We start from the raw sequence: 20,929 nt of genomic DNA on the forward strand, positions 1-20,929 counted from the left end.
CCAGTAGTGCATGCCTAATCTGGTGACAGGAGATGGCAAATTGGACTGTCTATCCACTATTTGGTGATTTCATTTAGATCACTTTCATTTATGTATATATTTTAGAAAGACTCCACTGTACCAGTTTTCCATACTATCCCTCAAATGGCCTTTAATTTTAGCTGTATCTTCCCATATTCCCTCCCTTCGGCAACTCTTCCCTCCCCTTCTGACTTATCATCTCATTCCAGTCCACCACCATCCATTCTTAACTCCTGTTCTAGGCACCTTTTCTAGCTGTCCCTCCTAACCTCTGAATCTATACCTAACCTCTGTGGTGCTATAGATTGTAACTTAGTTATCATTTACTTGACAGCTAATATCTACACGTAAGTGAGTACATACCGTACTTATCTTTCTAGGTAATATTTTCTACTTCCATCCTTAGATAATTCCATACCTCAGAATTTCATGGTTTCATTTTTTTAATGGCTGAGTATTACTCCATTGTGTTTACATACCACATTTTCTTTATCCATTCTTCTGTTGAGGGACATCTAGGTTCTTTCCAATTTATGGCTATTATGAATAGAGCATTGAATGATGGTTAGCAAAAGTCTTTGTAGTAGGATAAAGTGACTTTTGGGTAAAGAAGGAAGCTAAGGGTGTCTTCTTACCTTTTACTACCAAGCAAAACCCATGCACAACATTCAAAAGACAGAATGAAGAATCTGCCTTGGGTCCAGCTGCTATCCTACTGCCATTGCCAACAGCTCTGCTGCCATTCCCATGCCACCATTGCTGCTTCCTTATCCCCAAGGGGGTTGGGGGACATGAGCCAAGACACCAGCCATGCTTGCTCCTGTGGCTTGCAACCCCTTTGTCCACCTTCCAAGAGAGTGCACATCTAGTAGCCCCACCTTTTATTTGGGTAACATATCCTCTAATAAATCTCCACCATTTGGGCCATGCTGCTCTTTACAATTGACTATTGGACCAATGACAGAACTCCCATAACATTTCCCCCTTTTTGTCTAATTAAGAAGGTACTAATCCTAACATAAGAAAACTATATACAATAAAAACTGTTATCAAATGTTGTCTAGAAGAAAAAAAGATAATAACCTAAACAAAAATGAAACTATATATAACAAAAACAATTATTAGGTAAGAAAGAAATTATAGATGTCCAGACCATAAGTAATTGGCAAATTTATAGAGATTACTCTAATAACTGTTCTTTCCTAAAGAACCCAAGTTTGTACCACATATGTCTTTAGCTAAGATTCAGGGAAACTGTAACTGCATCTGTCTAGTCTTTAACCCCATCAAAGACTTGAGAAGGAAAAATAATATTACCTGAGTAAGTAGGAAGTGTAAGCAAGTGGCTTCCAAAAAATGTAAGAAGTGACTAAAACAGCTGGTTGCCTGGGCAGTCACCCAAGATTCCTCTGCAACATTGGGACACCCATCTTTGGCCTACAGGCATGGAATACCTGACAGACCATTTTTCAGAAGGAGGAAATTTTGACAGACTGTCTTACCTTGTCTTGACAAAATTTGACAGTTGCTTTTCTTTGTGTCCTGCTTGTCCAGAATGGAAAGTGTATTTACTGTCAGCAGTTGAGGCAAGGGCAGTTTCTTGCTCTGTAGGCCAGCTTTTGCCATAAAGAAAACAAACTCCATTTGGAATTTCTTTGATGCCCATCATCTTCTCTGAAATAGATTGATGCTGCCAAGAGCAGATGTGTCTCATGTCAAAAAAATTCTAAGTTATTAAAACATTTAAAATGCCATGTTCTGTAGGTCTTTGAAGTGTTTTAAGATTACCTATCTACTTGAGACATATATCTGTATACCTAGACAACCTAACTAACCTGACTATAATTTTGATAAATATATGTGACTATTAATCTGCAATTCCTTATTATCTTCTATTGCTTTTAAGGACTAAGACTTCACAATGTATAAATAAACAAGCTGTATATGTATGAGCTACACAAAAATATTGTAAACAGAAGTAGAAACATATATACAGTATAACAAAAATAACCTTGAATTTGTTTCAATATACAAAAATATGTTAAACAGAAGTAGAAACATATATACAGTATAACAAAAATAACCTTGAATTTACATCAATATACAAAAATATCTTAAGCAGAAGTAGGAAATATATATATGTATATATATATATATATATATAACAAAATAACCTTGAATTTGTTTCAATATACAAAAATATCTTAAACAGAAGTAGAAACATATATACAATATAACAAAGATAACCTAAATTTGTGTCAATACACAAGAATCCATACCAATTTAAATTGTTTAAGACTGATAATTGCTTTTTCGGTTTGAAATAGATATAATAATCTACCTTTTAGCTTACCATATATATCCCCCTTTTTCTATTCCAAATGAGATCCCTGAGTCTAATCTCTTTTGATCAGCCCCTTACCCTATAACAACTTATAACCAACTCCCTACCTGATGACAAATATCCATAACCCTAAAAATGACCAAAAACTGTCCATGCCACCTATTGGGAAAGTAGGTGTTGTGTTCTTAAAATTACTTCCTGCTGTCTGTGGTGGGGGCAATGGCATCTCTAAAGGACTCTGCAAAAGCTGAAGCAATGGTTAGGTCTTAGGAGAACTAGCTGCATCATTTTTTGCTAATCTTTGAGTGATTGGAGAGTGCAGAGCTTATTTGAAGTTCTGGTTGGAGTGGTGCATGAAGGTGGACCATCTCAGCTAGCCACCTTGGAACTGTCCTGAGCAGTTTTTGGTCCAAATCCAATCTTTGGGGGGTGTTTGTTGGCTTAATGGCATTATTACAATACAGGTAGGATTGTCATTGTGAGGCCCCATAATCCTTTTGGAGACTTCAGAGATCACTCTTAGGGAAGTTTATTGTTCACTGTAGAAAACTTAAATATCATTAACATCAAAACAGCAAGTTTAAGTTTTGAGACAGTACTTTATCTAAAGAAAAGTTTTAAGGAGTCAAAATAAATTTTTAGGGTATAAGATTTGTGACAATAATAGTCCCTAGATTTTGGTTTTCTCTGTATCACATCAGGTGGTTGTTCTGATATGAGACAGAGACTGATTTTTTTTTCACAATATGTTTGGGTTTAGAGAAAGAGAGAGCTACACTCCAACTCTAAAGCCAGCTTTAGTTTTTAATTGAGTCAGGACTACATAAAGACAACCCCTTTATCATGTCTGTAGAGACCAGTGAAAAGAAATATTTAGAGAAGTATATGAGATTTTACCACATTGAAAGTATATTATACCATTAGGCCAGATTACTCCTTTTCTTAGTAATTTTTTTTCTCGGTAGTTCTCCCTTCTTCTTTAGATGCTTATTTGTCCAAAGGTCATTAAGTTCCTCAATATGGATGTTTTTATTTTGCTGGAAAGACAAAAAATGGAACCCTGTCCCAAACCTAATTTGGTGAATTTTTCCTTTTGAAATGTTGAATCACCATATCAGTTGATGAACTTTTACCTCTACTCATTAAGAGGTCTTTCCTGTTCAAATCAAATCTTTATTAATTTTGATGATATCCATAGCTTTTCTTCTCCTGTGGAAACAAAAGCAAAATCCCTTTCTCAACATAGCACATATCCTGGTTTCCATTCTGAGGTCAACACATCTTCAAAGTACATAGGTTGATTTAATTTAGTAGGTTTTTCTACTGTCCAATGTTTCTCCTCAACTGTCATTCCTTTCTCATTTAGCATTTAGAAAATTCAAAGTTAATAAAGCATTATACAATTTATCTCTGAGGGTCTTTGTTACCCCTTTCTGTTTATTAAGCATTTCTTTTTAAAGTGTGATTAGATCTTTCTACAACTGCTTGTCCCATAGGACTGTGTGGTAATCCTGCAATTTGCTTTATGTTGTAATAAGCAAAAAACTGTTTCATTTTACTAGAGACATATGCAGGACATATGCATTGTCAATCTTCATTTGTACAGGTAGCTTCATGATGGCCCTGACTTCTAATAAATGTTTAATTATAAAATCAGCCCTTTTAGAACTCAAAGCAGTTGCCCATTGAAATCCTGAACATGTATCTGTGGTATGGTGTACATATTTTAATTTTCCAAATACTGCAAAAATAAAACACATCCATTTGCCAAATTTCATTTCTTTGAGTGCCCTTTGGGTTACTTCCTACAGGTAATTTGATTATACAAGGAACAAGTAGGACATTTTCTTATAATTTCTTTGGCTTGTTGCCTAGAGAAGGAAAAATCTTTTTTCAAACCATTGCTATTGGCATGGTGTATTTTTTTAATGAAATTTTAAGTGTTCTAGCACATTTCCTATTAATAACTGATGAATTTCATCATTACATTGTACTAGAGGGCCTGGCAGATCCATATAGAATCTGATATGTGATATATATATATATATATATATATATATATATATATATATATGATGATTCCTATTCCTGACTATTTCCTGTAATTGTAATTTTGAATCATCAGGAACAAGTTCAGCAGTTTCAATGTTTAAAACAATTATTTCTGCACATTGAGAGTCAATAACTATATTAAGAGGTTCTGAAAAATTCAATAATACCATGAAAATAGCATATAATTCTGACTTTTGAGCAGAATCATAAGGGCTTTGTGCCACTTTACTTATATTTTCTGATTTACAACCTGCCTTTCCTGATTTATTTGCATCAGGATAGAATGTAAGGGTTCCAAATATTGGTGTTCTCCATACAATGTGAGGAAGGACATAATAGGTTCTTTTTATGAATTGAAGTCTCTTCCTTTAGGGATATTTGTTGTTAATCTATCCCAAAAAATTACTGCAAGTTCTTTACAAATATTCATTTTCTGCCCATAAAGAGGAAATATCAGCATTAATAAAAGGCACTACAATTTCTGTTGGGTCAATTTCTGTCAATTGATGAAGTCTTAATTTTCCTTTTAGAATCAACTCAGGAACATTTTCCACATATGTCTTTAGTTTTTTACTCTGTTTGTGTGGTAAAATATCCATTCTAATATAATACCTTCCCTCTGCATTAAAATCCCTGTAGGGGAATGTGTAGAGGGTAAAATAACCAAGATGCAATCAAGCTCGGGATCCAAGCAATCCACAAGTGCATCCTGTAATTTCTTTTTACCAAGGCCAAGTCTCTCAACTTCAGCTGATAGAGAATTTTGTTGGACTGTTTAAGTCCTTGTCACCTTGGAAGTTTTGACACAAATTACTCAGTTCTTGAGATGTTAATACAATTGTGGGCCATAGCCAGTTAATGTTTTCCAGCAATTTTGAATGTATTGAGAGTCCACAATTGATCTCTCCTGATTTGTATCTTTTGGAGTTGAATTTTTCTAAACCTACTTTATATCCTAGGTAATTAGTAGAATCTCCTTTTTGTATTTTTTTAGGAGTAATTTGTAATCCCCAACAAGGCAAAATTTTCTTTACTTCTTCAAACATTTTCTCTAAACTATATACATTTGAATCATATAGTAAGATATCATTTATAAAATGGCAAATTATAGAATGAGGAAACTGTATGCAAATCATTTCCAATGGCTATCATACAAAATATTGTCACAGTGTGGGGCTCTTTAACATCCCTTGTGGGAGAACCTTCCATTGATATCTCTTAACAGGCTGAGAATTATTATAAGTAATTATTATAATCATTAAGGCAAATTTCTCCCTATTCTTTTTTTCTAAAGGTATAGTGAAGAAACAGTCTTTTAAATAAATAACTTTAATAGACTATCCTTAAAGTAATAGAGAAGGCAGGGGGATTCCAGGCTGTAGAGAATACATCAGCTAAATTACTTCATGGCTCTCAAATCTGGCAACATTCTCCATTTTCCAGATTTCTTTTTGATAACAAATACAGGAGAATTTCAAGAACTGGTTGATTCTTCAATATGTTGATCATTTAGCTACCCCCGTAACAGCTGTTCTAAGGACTGCAATTTTTCTGATGTCAAAGGTTATTGGTCCACCCAGACAGGTTTGTCAGTTAACCATTTTGAGGTCTTTGATCCATTTGGAGTTGATTTTTGTATAGAGTAATAAATATTGATCTATTTGTATTTTTCAACAGGTTTGACCAGCACTGTTTTTTGTTTTTTAATTTTTTTACACCGTCTTTTTCTACTGTGCAAGTGATCATTGGTGCATGGAGTTATGTCTGGTCTTCAAGTCAATTCCATTGATCCATGTGTCTGTTTTTCTGCATATACCATGCTGTTTTTATTACTATAGCTCTTTTTTTTTTTTTGTTTTTCGAGACAGGGTTTCTCTGTGAAGCTTTGCACCTTTCCTGGGACTCACTTGGTAGCCCAGGCTGGCCTCGAACTCACAGAGATCCTCCTGGCTCTGCCTCCTGAGTGCTGGGATTAAAGGCGTGCGCCACTACCGCCCGGCTTACTATAGCTCTTAATACACCTTGAAGTCAGGAATAGTGGTATCTTTCACAGTTCTTTTACTCAGAATTGTTTTAGCTATCGTGTGTGTGTGTGTGTGTGTGTGTGTGTGTGTGTGTGTGTGTATGTATGTGTGTCTTTGAGGCCCATCTTTCTCTTTGAAGTAAATGGGTGCTGCCAGGAACAGACATATCTCAATATCCAGAAAAGTCTAAGCTTTTAAAACATTTTAAATGTCATAATCTGTAGGTCTTTGAAGTGTTTGAAGATTACCTACCTAATTAAAATATATCTATGTATACCTAGAGAACTTAACTAACATGACAATAAATTTGATTATCATAGATGATTAACTATTAATCTCTATTTCTTAATGATACATTAAATTTTAAATGAGTTGTATAAGTAACATCTTAAATAAGAGTAAAAATATACATATAGTATATTAAAATTAACTTTAAATTTGTATCAATAAACTAAAATCTATACCAATGCAAAACATTTTAAGCAAGTTGCTCTTTAAAAGTGGGTTCAACAATCCATCTTTTTATCCTATCATATCTATATCCTATATTTCCATATCATATCTCCTTTCTTCTTTTAGAAAAATATTGACTATGACCAATAACAATTTGTAACCAACAACCTAAACAAAGACAAACATCCATAATCCACATTTTGGGAATGTGGGCATAGTTTTTTAGGCTCCTTCCTGCTGATAAAGGGTGCTGTTTTCTTATGGGGATCCTGAGAAAATTAAAAATTATGATCAAATCCTAATTGGAATAGTCTGTGAGGCTGCATTGTCTGAGCCAGATGCTTTCAATCTATTGTGGATGTTGGACCATCTGGGCCATGGTGTCATTGGAGACCTTTCAGGGGCTCTTGGCTGGTGAAACCATATTAGCTTGAAAGCAACACATAGATTCTCACCTTCTGTGCAAACAAAAGCAGAACTTCTTTTTCAAAGTAATATATCCTTTGAAATCAAGATATCTTTAAAATATACATATTGATTTTACTCAGCACCTTTTATAATCAAATGTCATTTTGTAGTTCAAAATCCCAAAGACAACATAATCTAGACTCTGTGTGTGATTTTTATCTTTATGTGGCTTATTTCTATTACTTTTATTGTTTCTTTAGTCTTTATTTTTTATACAACTGTCTATTTTTTTCTCTTTTAAGCCTACATACATTTTTACACACACTGTAAACCATTGAAATTCTTATTCCATCAGAATCTGTCTTATTGTAAATCTATTGCTTTAAACTACAGCATGATTAGGATTGAAATGGCAGCCTTGGCTGCTGGCTTCACTCACCCCAGCTTCCCAACATGGTGGGACTACATTTATCACTAGCTCTGGGGTAACCATGCTCATCAGCGACTATATGAAGCAGTGGGTCTATGCTTCTATCCAGCAATATGCAGCCCAAAAACCTTTTCTTTTTTTCCTTTTTTTTTCTATACTAGCAAAAGCTTTATCCACCATGTACCATGTTGCGTGGCTTGCAGACGCCTCTGTATACTGTGGTGGGAATCCACAACCATGCCACTTAGCTCATGGTGGCTGGCAGCCAGCTTCATCTTGTAGGCAGCTTTTGGGAGACAAGTCTGAGCTGCTGTTGGCATAAGACTGTGAGACTAGGAAACCTGGTGTGACTTCATTTCTGTGAGTTTAGAATCTTTAAGCTTTTTTTAGGTCTATATGGCTCTATGCCCCATATTGAGTACCAAATGTAGTCAGAAGTTTTTCTGTGTCCTGCCAGGTCTGCAACCACTCAGACCCAAGTAAACACACAGAGGCTTATATTAATTAAACTGCTTGTCCATTAGCTCAGGCTACCACTGACTAGCTTTTACACTTAAACTCAGCCCATTTCTGTTAACTTATATGTTGCCATATTTTCCATGGCTCTACCTTTATGGCATTACATGCTGCTCCCTAGATGGCAGGCTGGCATCTCCTGACTCAGCCTTCCTCTTCCCAGAATTCTTCTTGTCTGCTTATCTCACCTATACTTCCTGGCTGGCTACTGGCCAATCAGCATTTTATTAAACCAGTGTACAAAAGCATTATTCCACAGTAATGGCGTATCCTTACACAGTGTGCAAATATCCCACAATATTTCCCCCTTTTTGTCTAAATAAAAAGGACAAGATTTAAACTATATACAATAAGAACAATTATCAGGTAAGAATTGCATTTACAATATCCAGTCCATTTGTATTTGGCAAATTCGGAGAAATTACTCAATTATCTATCCTATCTTGATGAGTCCAAAGTTTATACACTTTATATCATAATTTGTATTACCATCCTAAAAATATCTTTTTAGATCTTAAAATACTTTTGTAGCTAAACAATTTAAGCTTTTATGGCTCTCAAATTTATAACATTACACCACTTTGTGAGTTTCTTTTCTGAATTTGGTAACAAAGAAAATGCCTTCAACCTCATTAGAGACCTGAGCCAAATAAAATACTGAGTAAACAGGAAGTGTAGATCAAACAACTTACAAAACTATAGAAATGACAGAGACATCTGGCTGCCTGGACAGTCACCCCAAGCTTCCTCTAAAATGTTGGGGCATCCATCTTTGGCCTACAGGCTGAGAAAATCTGACAGACTTTTCTGTGAAGCAGGAATTTTGAAGGACTTTCCTACCTTGTCTTGGCAAATTTCTGAAGCTGCTTTCTCTTGTGTCCTGCTTGTCCAATTTGGACAGCATACTGCAGCATTTGAGGCAAGGGCAGGTTTTTGCCCAGTGTCTAACTTTGCCACAATGAAAGCAAACTCTACTTGAGAGTTCTTTAATGCCTATCATCTTCTCTGAAGTAGATTGGTACTACCAGGAGTAGACATATCTCAGTGTCATGAAAAGTCTTATGTTATTAAAACATCTTAAATGCCATATTCTGTAGATCTCTAAAGTGTTTGAAGACCATCTATCCAAAACATGTCTCTGTTTCACCTAGAAAATATACCTAGCATAATTATAGTTTGATTGTTATAGATGAGTAATTATTAGCCTGTATTTTTATTATCTTAAATAATTTATAATAATATCTTTCAAGGACTAGAATTTGCATCACATTTTTAAATGAGCTACATAGGTACAATACCTTAAACAAGATTATGTTATAACAAAAATAACTTTAAATTTGTGTCAGTACAAAAATTTATACCAATATAAAATATTTGAGATTAAGTGTTGCTTTTTCATTTAAAAACAGATTCAATAATCTACTCTTTAATCCTACTATTCCTATATACTCCTTTTTTCTTTTCCAGAAAGATATCTCTGAATCTAAACTCCTTTACTTAGTTTTTTCTCTGACCATGACCAGTAACAACTTGCAACCAACCCCCCAAGTGATGACAAGCATCCATAACTCTTTGAACAACAAAAAAATCACCCACCCCACCTTTTGGGAATGTAGATGTTGTGTTCTTAAGATTACCTCATTCTGCCTGGAGGTGATGGCATCTTTAGGGAACCCTGAGAAAATTGGGATAATGGTCAAGTCCTGAGGGAGCTTTTTTGTCCAGTCTCTGTGTGATGAGAAAGTAAAGAGCTTATCTGAAGTCTTGGCTGAAGCAATCTATGAGGCTGGACAATCTCAGCTAGCAGTTTTGAAGTTGTTCTGGACAGAGATTGTTTAGAAAACTATAACAGAGACATTTTGAGATCCTGGATCACCCAGGATACTTGTCTTCATTGATATCTGGTCCTTTTTTTCTGAAATAACACAGACTTTTAAAGATAACATGTATTTCTTCATTAACACAAGTATGGAATGTGTGATGTGCACAAATCAGTTAAAGATAATTCTCTGCTCTATATTTGATCAGGTAAAAGACATCTGTCAACTTTATAAGTTCATTTGGACTGCATAACCAAACTGTAATATAAATCTCCAGAGGCATGAAAGGATGGCATGTAATAATAAGCCATTAGGGCCCTGTAGCCAAAAAAAATTTATCATGTCTCCTTCAGTCTTGGAACTGTTCCCATATGAAGGATCAACTTATATGTCACAGGTCTTGTAGTTTCCTTTATTTTCTTCCTTCATGTCTATAGCCAAGCTTTTTAGGAGATCTCCCCTGATCAAGTCTTGTCTTTATTAATTTAGAAGGAATCTACAGATTTTTGTTTCCTGTGGAAACAAAGACATAACCTCTCATCCAATGCAACAAATTTTCTAACTTCCATTCTGAAGTTAAGGCATCCTTAAAATATATAGGCTGGTTTAATTTAGCAGTTTTTTTTCCTGTAATCAAATGTCTCTTAGCAGTTGCCATTTTTTGTTCATTAACATTTAAAAAATTCAAAGTAAACAGAACATAATAGAGAACCCAGAAGCAGATGCTGTGTGTATTTCTCATTTTTATGTCGTTTATTCTTTTTACATTCTTTACTTTTCCTTTAAAGACCTCACTTTACAATTTTAAGCTATTTTTTCTATGACTATCTATACCCATTTTCTTTTCTTTCTTCAGCACATTGATATTTCATTTGTGCTGAAATGTGGTGATATTTTATTTGTGCTTTAATAAATAAAGCTTGCCTGGAGATCAGAGGAAATAACAAGCCATTTTAAGTAAACAAAGAAGTCAGTAATGGTAGCACATGCCCTTAATCCTATCATTTGACAGGCAAGATCTCTGTGTGTTCAAGGCAACACTGAAAAAGAGCCAGGTGTGGTGGTATATGCCTTAAATTCCAAAACTAGTTAACCATGGAGGTCTGGAGGTCTGTACAGACATACAGGAAGTGATAAAGCTGGGTAGGAAGGGGAAGTAATGTAGCTGAACAGAAAGAGCAAATCAGATGGCAGAACAGCAAGGCTATAGACATGGGTAGACAAGAAGTAACTCACATTTGGAAGCTGCAGAGTTGGTGAGGTAAGGTTGGCTGGTGGCTTTCCCTATTTCTCTGATCTCTCTAAGGCATTCACTCCTATATTTGGCTCCATGTCTTTTATTTAATAAGACCATTTAGAAATTCGTCTACAATTTGTTTATTTATTTTTTTTATTTTATTTATTTATTTATTTAGCATCTGCAGCATTTCTCTGACTGCATGGGCCAAACCTTAAACTGCTAGGCTATCTGCCATCTGGTTCTGCTTAGCACATGGCACTAGCAGCTGGCTCTACCCTCTTGGAGTTCATGAGAGCTGAGTCTTATGCCAGGAATCGCATTTACCCACCCCAGCTCTGTGAAGCTATTGGGCTTGCACTGTTGTAGGTGTTTCTATCTACTCTTCCATTTTACCTAGTAGTGCACCATTCAAGTGCTCAACTGCACAGCAGGGCCTCTTAAAGGAACCATGCCTAAGTATACTATGAGCAGTGGGCTCTATGTATGTACCAAACATTGCATGCCACTTGAACTGCAAAGATCTAACTACAAGTTTAGTAAAATTTTGTTTATAGTAAAAGATTACATTTTTTACTTCCCCAGAACAAGAATTAACAAGCAAAAATGTTTATTTCTTCCAATTAAGAAGTGCAAATGCTCCAGACCAAAAAAAAAAAAAAAAACCAAAAAAACAAACAAACAAAAAACAAACAACAAACAACAGCAACAACAACAAAAAACCTATGAGAGTTGTTGGGATGATTTGAACAAGAATGGCCCCCATAGACTCATGTATCTGAATGCTTGGCCTGTGGGAGTGCACTATTAGGAGATGTGGCCTTTTTGGAGGAAGTGTGTCAATGTGAGGGTGGACTTAGAGGTTTCAGATGCTCAACTTAGGCCCAGTTTGGCACAGTCTCCTCCTGCTACCTGCAGATCCAGATGTAGAGCTCTCAGCTCCTTGTCCATCTCCATGTCTGCCCGTGTGATGCCATGCTTCCTGCCATGACAGTGGACTAAACCGCTGAAGTATAAGCCAACTTCAGTTAAATGTTTTCCTCTATGAGAGTTGTGGTCATGGTGTCTCTTCAGGACAATAGAAACCCTAATGAAGACAGAAGTTTAAAGAAGATGAATGGAAAACTACAAAGGGGATTTTAAAATCATTTCTGAGGAGAAATTAAATTGCCAGCTTTAATTATATTTGAAACCATATGTAATATTTTAAATACATGCACATGCACACTCACACACATACACACACACACACACACACGTATGCACACAAATGCACACACAATCTTGCTCTTGTATTCCTAGGAAGAGAAGGGAGAAGACATTTCCTCAGAGTCTAAAAACTTTTTTCCTTGCTTTTACCTGTTCCTTAGTTTCAACACAGTAGAAGCAGTAGTTAACTAGAGTCTACACGCAGCTAGTAAGATCAATGTTTGTAGTCTCTAACCTAGAGATTATAAACCACCAAAAGTACGTTCACTTTTATCAGAATTTTCTGAAATTTATATTAGAAAATATGTCCATTATATTTACCTATCATGAATGGAAAAAGCAATGCTGAGTTTCTTCATAAGCATTAAAAAACTCCACATATGATCACTTGACAAATATTTTATGCAACAGTAGATTTCATTTCAGATCTCTGTAAATTGGTTTGTAATTTTATTAGAAGTATAAAAATATGAGGTTGGATTTTGTATTTCTCTCAAAATGTATTTGTGAACTTCAATGTGCTCCTGGAGATTTATTAAAGTAATAGAATAATAACTTATATCCTTTGTATTAGTCCTATTGCTTACATATTATTTATTTCTTTACTCTTTATTGCCCAGTTATGATCCAGTTGTCTACTCCTCCTCAAAAGATATTCACATTTTACTCAATGAGCACTATAAATGTCACTTCACATGACAGAAAAACAAAGAAGATTTTACAGTTATGACTACTAAACTGAGAATATGGAGGTTATACCAGGCCATGGACTCAGATACATGCAGTGGGTAAACACATCTTTGCTAGGGAAAGACACTGGGAAAATTTACAATCTGTGAATCATAATCACACTACCAAAGAAGAAATGCCCAGTGTTTGAATGCAAGAGTTGGAATCTCAGATATGGTCATGTGAGACTTTCAGTCTGGAGACACGAGACAGGAAAGGACTGGGGTCTTCTTTGGACCCTACAGAAAAGTAGAGACCTGCCAATACCTTGATTTTGTTTCAGTGACAATGATTTTGGAATTCTGGCCTCCAGACATGTTAGAAAATATTACCAAAGTCAATGTAATTTGTTATAACAACCATTATAAACTCATTATAACAATCACAAGAAACTAATACAAAGAATAATCACTGGGTTTTCAATAATCCAATATTGCATATAGTGGCATGAAGGAAACATGAAAATTGTCAAATTTTATTTTAATAAATTTACAATTTTTAAGGTAAGCAGAGATATTGTTAGTATCATGGTATCTTCCGTAAGGCCTGAGAATCTTGTAAGCTATTTCTTAGTATTTTTCCCCCACCCACCTCTATTTCTTAGTATTCTAAATCAAGATCGTACCCATTTTTTTTTTTTTACCAAAGACTTTCTTGCTGCTGTGTTTGCAGCAAATAATCCTGAAAGATGAGGTAATGTCTTGTTCCTTGACCAAGGGGAGAAATATTATGAAAGAGGTGAATTATCCAAGTTCAAGTTTCCTCAGATGAACATTAATCCACTGTGTGCACAACATCCACCTGTGACCCTTGATGTCATCCTTGTGAACCTATAGGTCAAAAGAAACTGATGCCAGCTTGAACATGCAGCTATGATCTCTTCTGTTGGTAGTAAAATCCTTTGTTCTGACCCAGGTGCCCTGAATCTTCTGACAGTATCAATAAAGTATAACAGATTTAGTATCTTGGAAGATGTGCCAGTAATATTTAGAAAAATCTTGAAATATTCCTTAGTTTTAGTCATGGCTTAAATTTTATAAATGGTTGTACAAGAAGAGCACAGGAAAGAGATCCAGGCAGAATGGAGAGCATCTGATGCCTGTGCTTCATTAGACTCACTCCTGCTGAGTGCTTGTCACTCCCCGGCCATTAATCTGTCAGTACCAACACACTCCCTTCCTGGAACAGAAACATTTGACCATGGGCCCTTGTCCAGCAATCAAAATGTGAAAACCATCTCAAACAATTCCACCTAACAAAGCACATTGACACTTGGCACCTAAGGTTTTTGTTAGAGAAGGACATAAGGGACACTTCTGCCTGATTGTATCAAAATTCCAATCTTTCAGAAGGAAAGCATTCATTATAAAGCCTAGTGTCAGTACTTCAGCACAGTGAGTTGCCTCATCAGTTACGAAACAGATCAATTGTCAGATTTCCACATGTCAGTCAAGAGCCAGTGGTACAAGCATACTCCCTTAAAGGAAGTATCTACATTTCTACATAAATCTTAGACCATCAGAAGTTTATCCAGGAAACAATAGGGTATTACAGAATAAGTTAAATTTCTAATCAATGAATAGATTATTACTGACACATGCATGCAAACAAGAAAGATACAAATATGATAGTGGACATATTTCACTAAGGATCTAGAATTTTAATTGTACTTGAAAGAACAAAAAACAAGTAAGGAGTATAAAATATGTACTTTTTATTATCTAGTGCACTAACAAAAGTCAATTGTGAAAGGACATAGTGTTACTTCTATGATGAAAATTAGGCCTGTGTGAGGGATAATATTTCCATTGAGAGAAGGGATATATTCCACAGAAGTCACAAATGTCAGGTAACCTAAATCAGAGTAACTCAGAGTAGCAACATTGTTCCAAATTGAAGGAAATGCTTATAATATAAAAAGTAAAATCTCTTATCTGGATATATTTGCAGTAACTAAGAAGAATGGATGACTAAAATAAATATATAATACTTTCTATTTAAAATATAAAGTACATTATTGACTATAAACAAACAAACAAACAAACAAACAAACAAAAACTTGAGAAAGTAAAACACAAGTTCCTAATCAAGTTCTAGGTTCTATACAAGGACTTTGAAGTCAGAAACCATTTGAGCATATTTTAACTTTCACATCAGTGTAAACTCCATGTAAACTAGTTAGAATTTTCAAAGGCTAGTGCAAGAGGAGCAGCTAAGGAGAGACAGGGAGAAGTGGCTAAATGATGTCCTTATGGCTCATGATAACCTTCCCCTCTTCATTCAATCTGAAAGAACTTTTATACCCATGGTATTTAAATTTTCTCATTTTTCATGAATAACTACAAGACAAATTCTCTATCATTTTCAACAGTTATATTTTAATTCTTATGTTAAATAAACATTTTCTTTTCTCTTGCCTAATCAGTGAGGTCACTTAAATGAGGATGTCCCCCATAGAGAATGTATTTGAACACTTGGTCTCCAGTTAGGCGCACTGTTTGAAGAGATGGTGGAACTTTTAGGAGGTGCAATCTTGGTGGAGGACATTGCTGTGGGTAGGCCTGGCCCCTTCCCCTGTGACTGAAGATGTGCTCTCTCAGCTTCTGGTTGTTGCCTCCTGTGGGTATTCCTCCCCTATCATTTTGGACACTCCCACATGAACCATGAGCCAAACAAACTTTTTGTTAAGTTGTTTTAATTGTAGTGTTTTACAAGGCAACAAAATATAACTAACAGAGTTAGAGACCCCATGCTCTGTTTCATCATGTAAAATCTATCTTAGATTGCAGCTTTTTTTGAAACTGTACATCAATGAGATATTTTGTTTCTCTGAGATTTTAAAATTTATTTCTAATCTTTTGTTACACATGACAAATAATCTTGGATAAGTCTTCAACACAATGGTATTTTCATTATCATAAAAGTATCAGACTTGTCTTAACTTTTTACATATTCTATGACCTTTAGAGCAACCAATATTTTTTTCCAATAATCCATGTGAAGTTCCTCTAGTTAATACACCTTCAGTTGTCTTTTCACTTGAATTCAGTTGTATGTACTATGCAGTTCAGTGCAAATTGAGCCTTGATGCTCATTGGCCATGGTTAGCTTCCTATCTTGCCAGGGAACTGTACAGTGGTCTCTCTGTGTGTTTCCCTTTTATTATATAATATTATTTTAAGATGTGTTACATTTGTTTATGTTATGGAGCATTTGTTTAATGATGCAAAGATGTGTTGCATTCTTTTATGTTGCATTTGTTTAACTCTGTGAAGCTGTGTTACTTTGCCTGTCTAAAACACCTGATGGTCTAATAAAGAGCTGAATGGCCAATAGCAGGGCAAGAGAAAAGATAGAAGGGGTTAGCAGGCAGAGAAAATAAACACAATAAATACAGAAGTCTGGGAGAAAAAGAAGAAAGAGCAAGAGAACAAGGAGAAGAGGATACTAGGGGCCAGCCATCCAGCCACACAACCAGCCACAGAGTAAGAGTAAAAATAAGACACACAGAAGTAAGAAAAAAAGAAAGTCCAGAGGCAAAAGGTAAACAGGATAATTTAAGAAAAACTGACACAAACCAAGCTAAGCTAAGACCAGACATTTATAATTAAGAATAAGCCTCTGTGTGTGATTTATTTGGGAGCTGGGTGGCAGGGCCCCCCAAATGAGCAAAAACAAACAATAGCATTTTTGGTCCCCTTTTTCCTCTGTCTGAGAAGTTCTTACTTTAAATGACTAAATCTAAGAGACTGCTCAAATCCTTGAGTAGGAAAGACTTTATGACAAGCTTATAGCGTAGCCTCTCATTCCTGTCTTCTACTTATCTCTTCTTAGAACCAATATTTCATGTTTGTTGTATTTATACCCTGAATTAGAATTTAAGCTTAATTAATCCATTGAGATCTAAGGATTTCAATTATTATTATTTTTTATTTGTAATGACCTAGAAGAAATTATAGTACATCATTAACACAAATACATATTGGATAAACTGCGCTGAATACATGAGTGAAGAAAGAAATATGTGCATTAATGAATGTGATTGAAAGTAATCAGTCACATGACCTGTGCCTTCCTAGTTTGTGACAACACATTTGACACCTATCTTCCTTCCTTTCATTGTTTTAGTGCTGTCATTCCCCATTCCTTTTGGAAACTGCTTTCCTCTGTACTTAGTTCCTATTTTCCTCAAACTCTGCTGCTTTGATTTTCCTGAATATTGAAACATCCCTCTCTTATCTCTTCTGCCAAAAACCTCCAGTTGTTCTTAATGCAGCTGCTCATTTTTATTTTCAGTGCTCTAGCAAATACAGTAAACACTCAGCTTAGTATGCCCACTTTGCTGAACCTAAGGAAGGATTCAGAAATAAAATTATTTGTCATATAGAGAACTTCTCAAACATCTTAGTTTCAGGTAAAATGATAGACATTGTCTGGAATATTAGTGAATCATGAGGGAGCCATTGAGTCACTCAGGTGTGAAATGAGATGCCCTTTGTTGTGACACAGTTCTGTTTGACTTCATATGCTCCCAGCTCATACCACTTTTTGTTGTATAATAATTAAAGTTTCACTTCAATAATTTATGCTGATTAAAGAAAAATAGGCACTGCTTTATTTGGTCTTTTGTTGAAATATATAAGCCATATTGGTTATTGAAATGCTTTTGATAGTTTGTTATAGAAAGTTTAAATGATAAAAGACATTTGAAAAGGACTGTGAACCTGAAAGAATGAAGGCAAATTGGTGACATTTAAAGTCTCTTAATTTTAATAAGCCTTAACCCAGAGTAGAACCACTGAAAAGGCTCATTGGATAGAAGGGCTTGCTCCACAAGCTTGAGTAATTGAGTTTGATCCCCAGAATCCACAGTTAAAAGACAAAAACTCCTTCTAAAAGTTATTATTTGACCTCCACATGCACACCATGGTAGATACATGCCTATACAAATAAAGGGACTGCACATACACAGATACACAGACACACACACATATGTGTAATAATAATTAATAAATAATTTATAATTCTGGACCCAGCTGTAGTCATCATATTATAAATGCATTTAAAAAAATAATAAAAGGCATAAGTAAGGACATCAGGGCATCAATCAAATGAGCTTTTATGTGAAAAGGAGTAGTTAGATTTAAAATCAATAACATTTATTTATTATTTATATAGTCACAATCCCTTTGACTCATATAAATTCATAGTTCAAGCAAATATAACACACTTAATTTTTATGATTGAGTTGTTTGATAAGAAAAAATTTTCTATTTTCTCTGGAGTTTTTAAAAATGAAAATGGGACAATAAATTTCTCCCTGGAAGTGATAAAACTGCTCATATTGCTTGCTACTGTTTTGATTGGAAGGATTTTTCTCTATTTGAAATTATTATTTAATAATTGCTAAATATAAACTTTATTTTTCTCTATCAAAAACACATTTTATATTAAAGTAAAATCAAGTTGAATAGCATTTTACACATTGCCTGTTTTATTCCAAATGGCTGTGCTCCCTCAGTAAAATCAGATCTCAGGGAAAAGATATAACTTGCACATGGACATTCCTGGTGTTGCAAGTACACAGGTTGTCATTTCCCACGTAAATTAAGACTAGATAAGTAATTCATGAAGATAAAGATACTATCAAGTAAAGCTTAAAACCTGAAATGCAGCTTGTCCGAACTCTCATTTTATATCTTCTTTCAATCTCAAATTGATAATAAAACATGCTTAAATAAGTTGAACAGTAAATTATCATTCTGTTTCTTCATGCCTCTTTTACTCCATTAATGAGAAATTTTCTTATTTTTCTTTATTTCTAAGAAGACAGAAAAAGACAGAAAAAAATTTATTGAAAACAACTAACAATGTGCACAAGTAGTGCAGTTTTACATGTTAATATTAAGTAATAAATTATAAAATTATGAATTATGAGTCAGAAAAAGTTAGCAAGCATAATTTGATCAGTATTATTCTACTGAACATTATGTTCATCTTAAATGCTAATAGCTAAGGTAAACAGTATAATCTCTAGAGCTGGTTTTATACAAGGATTTAACTAATACTGACTTTTTAATAGACCATCTTTGTTTTATTCTGTTGTATATCTATTTATTATTGATAGTCAGCACATATGTACCATATGCTTATGAATAAATTTTTGAATGCTCTCTCTCCATAAGGACTGCTAAGATACATCTGTGTGTTTTCATACAATAATGCTTAATTTCTTTATTCATAAATTACAGAATATGTGCATGATAGCACATATACTCATAAAGATGTTTGTACCAGAAAACTTAGGGAATCCAAACAAGTTTGACTAATCCAACCAATGATTAGCTAGCAGGCATGGAGTACTATCCCATTAGGACAGATTATAGTAACAATTCTAATGCAAGCAAATTAAAAGAACATGTGCAGAAGAGGGAGGGGTAGAAAGTGTGAGAGCCAGAGGCAATGGGTGACAAGGAAACTAACTGTCTTCTGGATACAGCAGAGCAGCCATACACATGAACTCAGAAGCTTAGACATCTTGTAAGGCTTGACACCTTGTAAAGGAACTGAATCTTAGGGAAGGGGAAAGAGAAGGAAGTTCTGCCCTAACCTAGGAGCAATGATAGTGTTGGGAGATGAAGGATTGTTTTTCTGTAGAGTGTAGCCTCTGATGGGTTCGGAACAATCGTGTGAATAGCACCATGTTCAAGAATACTTGACAGTGGTGGCACACACCTTTAATCCCAGCATGTGGGAGGCAGACACAAGAGGATCTCTGTGAGTTCGAGGCCAGCCTGTTCTACAGAGTGAGATAAAGGACAGGCACAAAAACTACACAGAAAAGCCCAGTCTTGAAAAAACAACAACAACAAAAAAGAATATTTGACAGAATAAATTGGCACTGATATTGATAGAATATATATATATATATATATATATATATATATATATATATATATATATATATATATGGGAAAGGAAGGTGAAACTGGAAAGAGTTAGGAGGTAGTGAATATGATCAAAACACATTATATGAATTCTCAAGACATATACATATAATCATCCCAAACATGATTTAAGTTAAAAAATATTTGTCCACAAAAGTTAAGTATGTAGAACTGAAGGTCAGCTTAATAGTGCAGAAAAAGAGACTCTCCAATATAGCTGAAAGTTTTCCTGTGTCCCACTCAGTCCACAGCCACTCAGACCCAAGTAAACATACAGAGGCTTATATTAATTAAAACTGCTCAGCCATTAGCTCAGGCCTACCACTGACTAGCTCTTACATTTAAACTTAGCCCATTTCTGTTAATCTATATGTTGCCACATTTTCTGTGGCTTTACCTGTATGCCATTACGTGCTGCTCCCTGGATGGCAGGCTGGAATCTCCTCACTTAGCCTTCCTTTTCCTAAAATTCTCCTTGTCTGCTTCTCCTGCTTATATACTTCCTGCCTGGCTACTGGCCAATTAGCATTTTGTTTATCAATAAATCAGAACAACACATATTCACACCATACAGAACATCTCACAGCACCTCTGCTTTTCTGTCTGATCAAAAAGGAAGGTTTTAACTTTAACATACTAAAATTACATATAAAGAACAATTATCAAGCAAGATTTACATTTACAATATCTAGTCTATTTGTATTTGGCAAAATTAAAGAAAACATTCTATCTATCCTAT

This window comes from Peromyscus eremicus, chromosome 3 (genome assembly GCF_949786415.1).
Source record: "Peromyscus eremicus chromosome 3, PerEre_H2_v1, whole genome shotgun sequence".
NCBI classification, from domain to species: Eukaryota; Metazoa; Chordata; class Mammalia; order Rodentia; family Cricetidae; genus Peromyscus; species Peromyscus eremicus.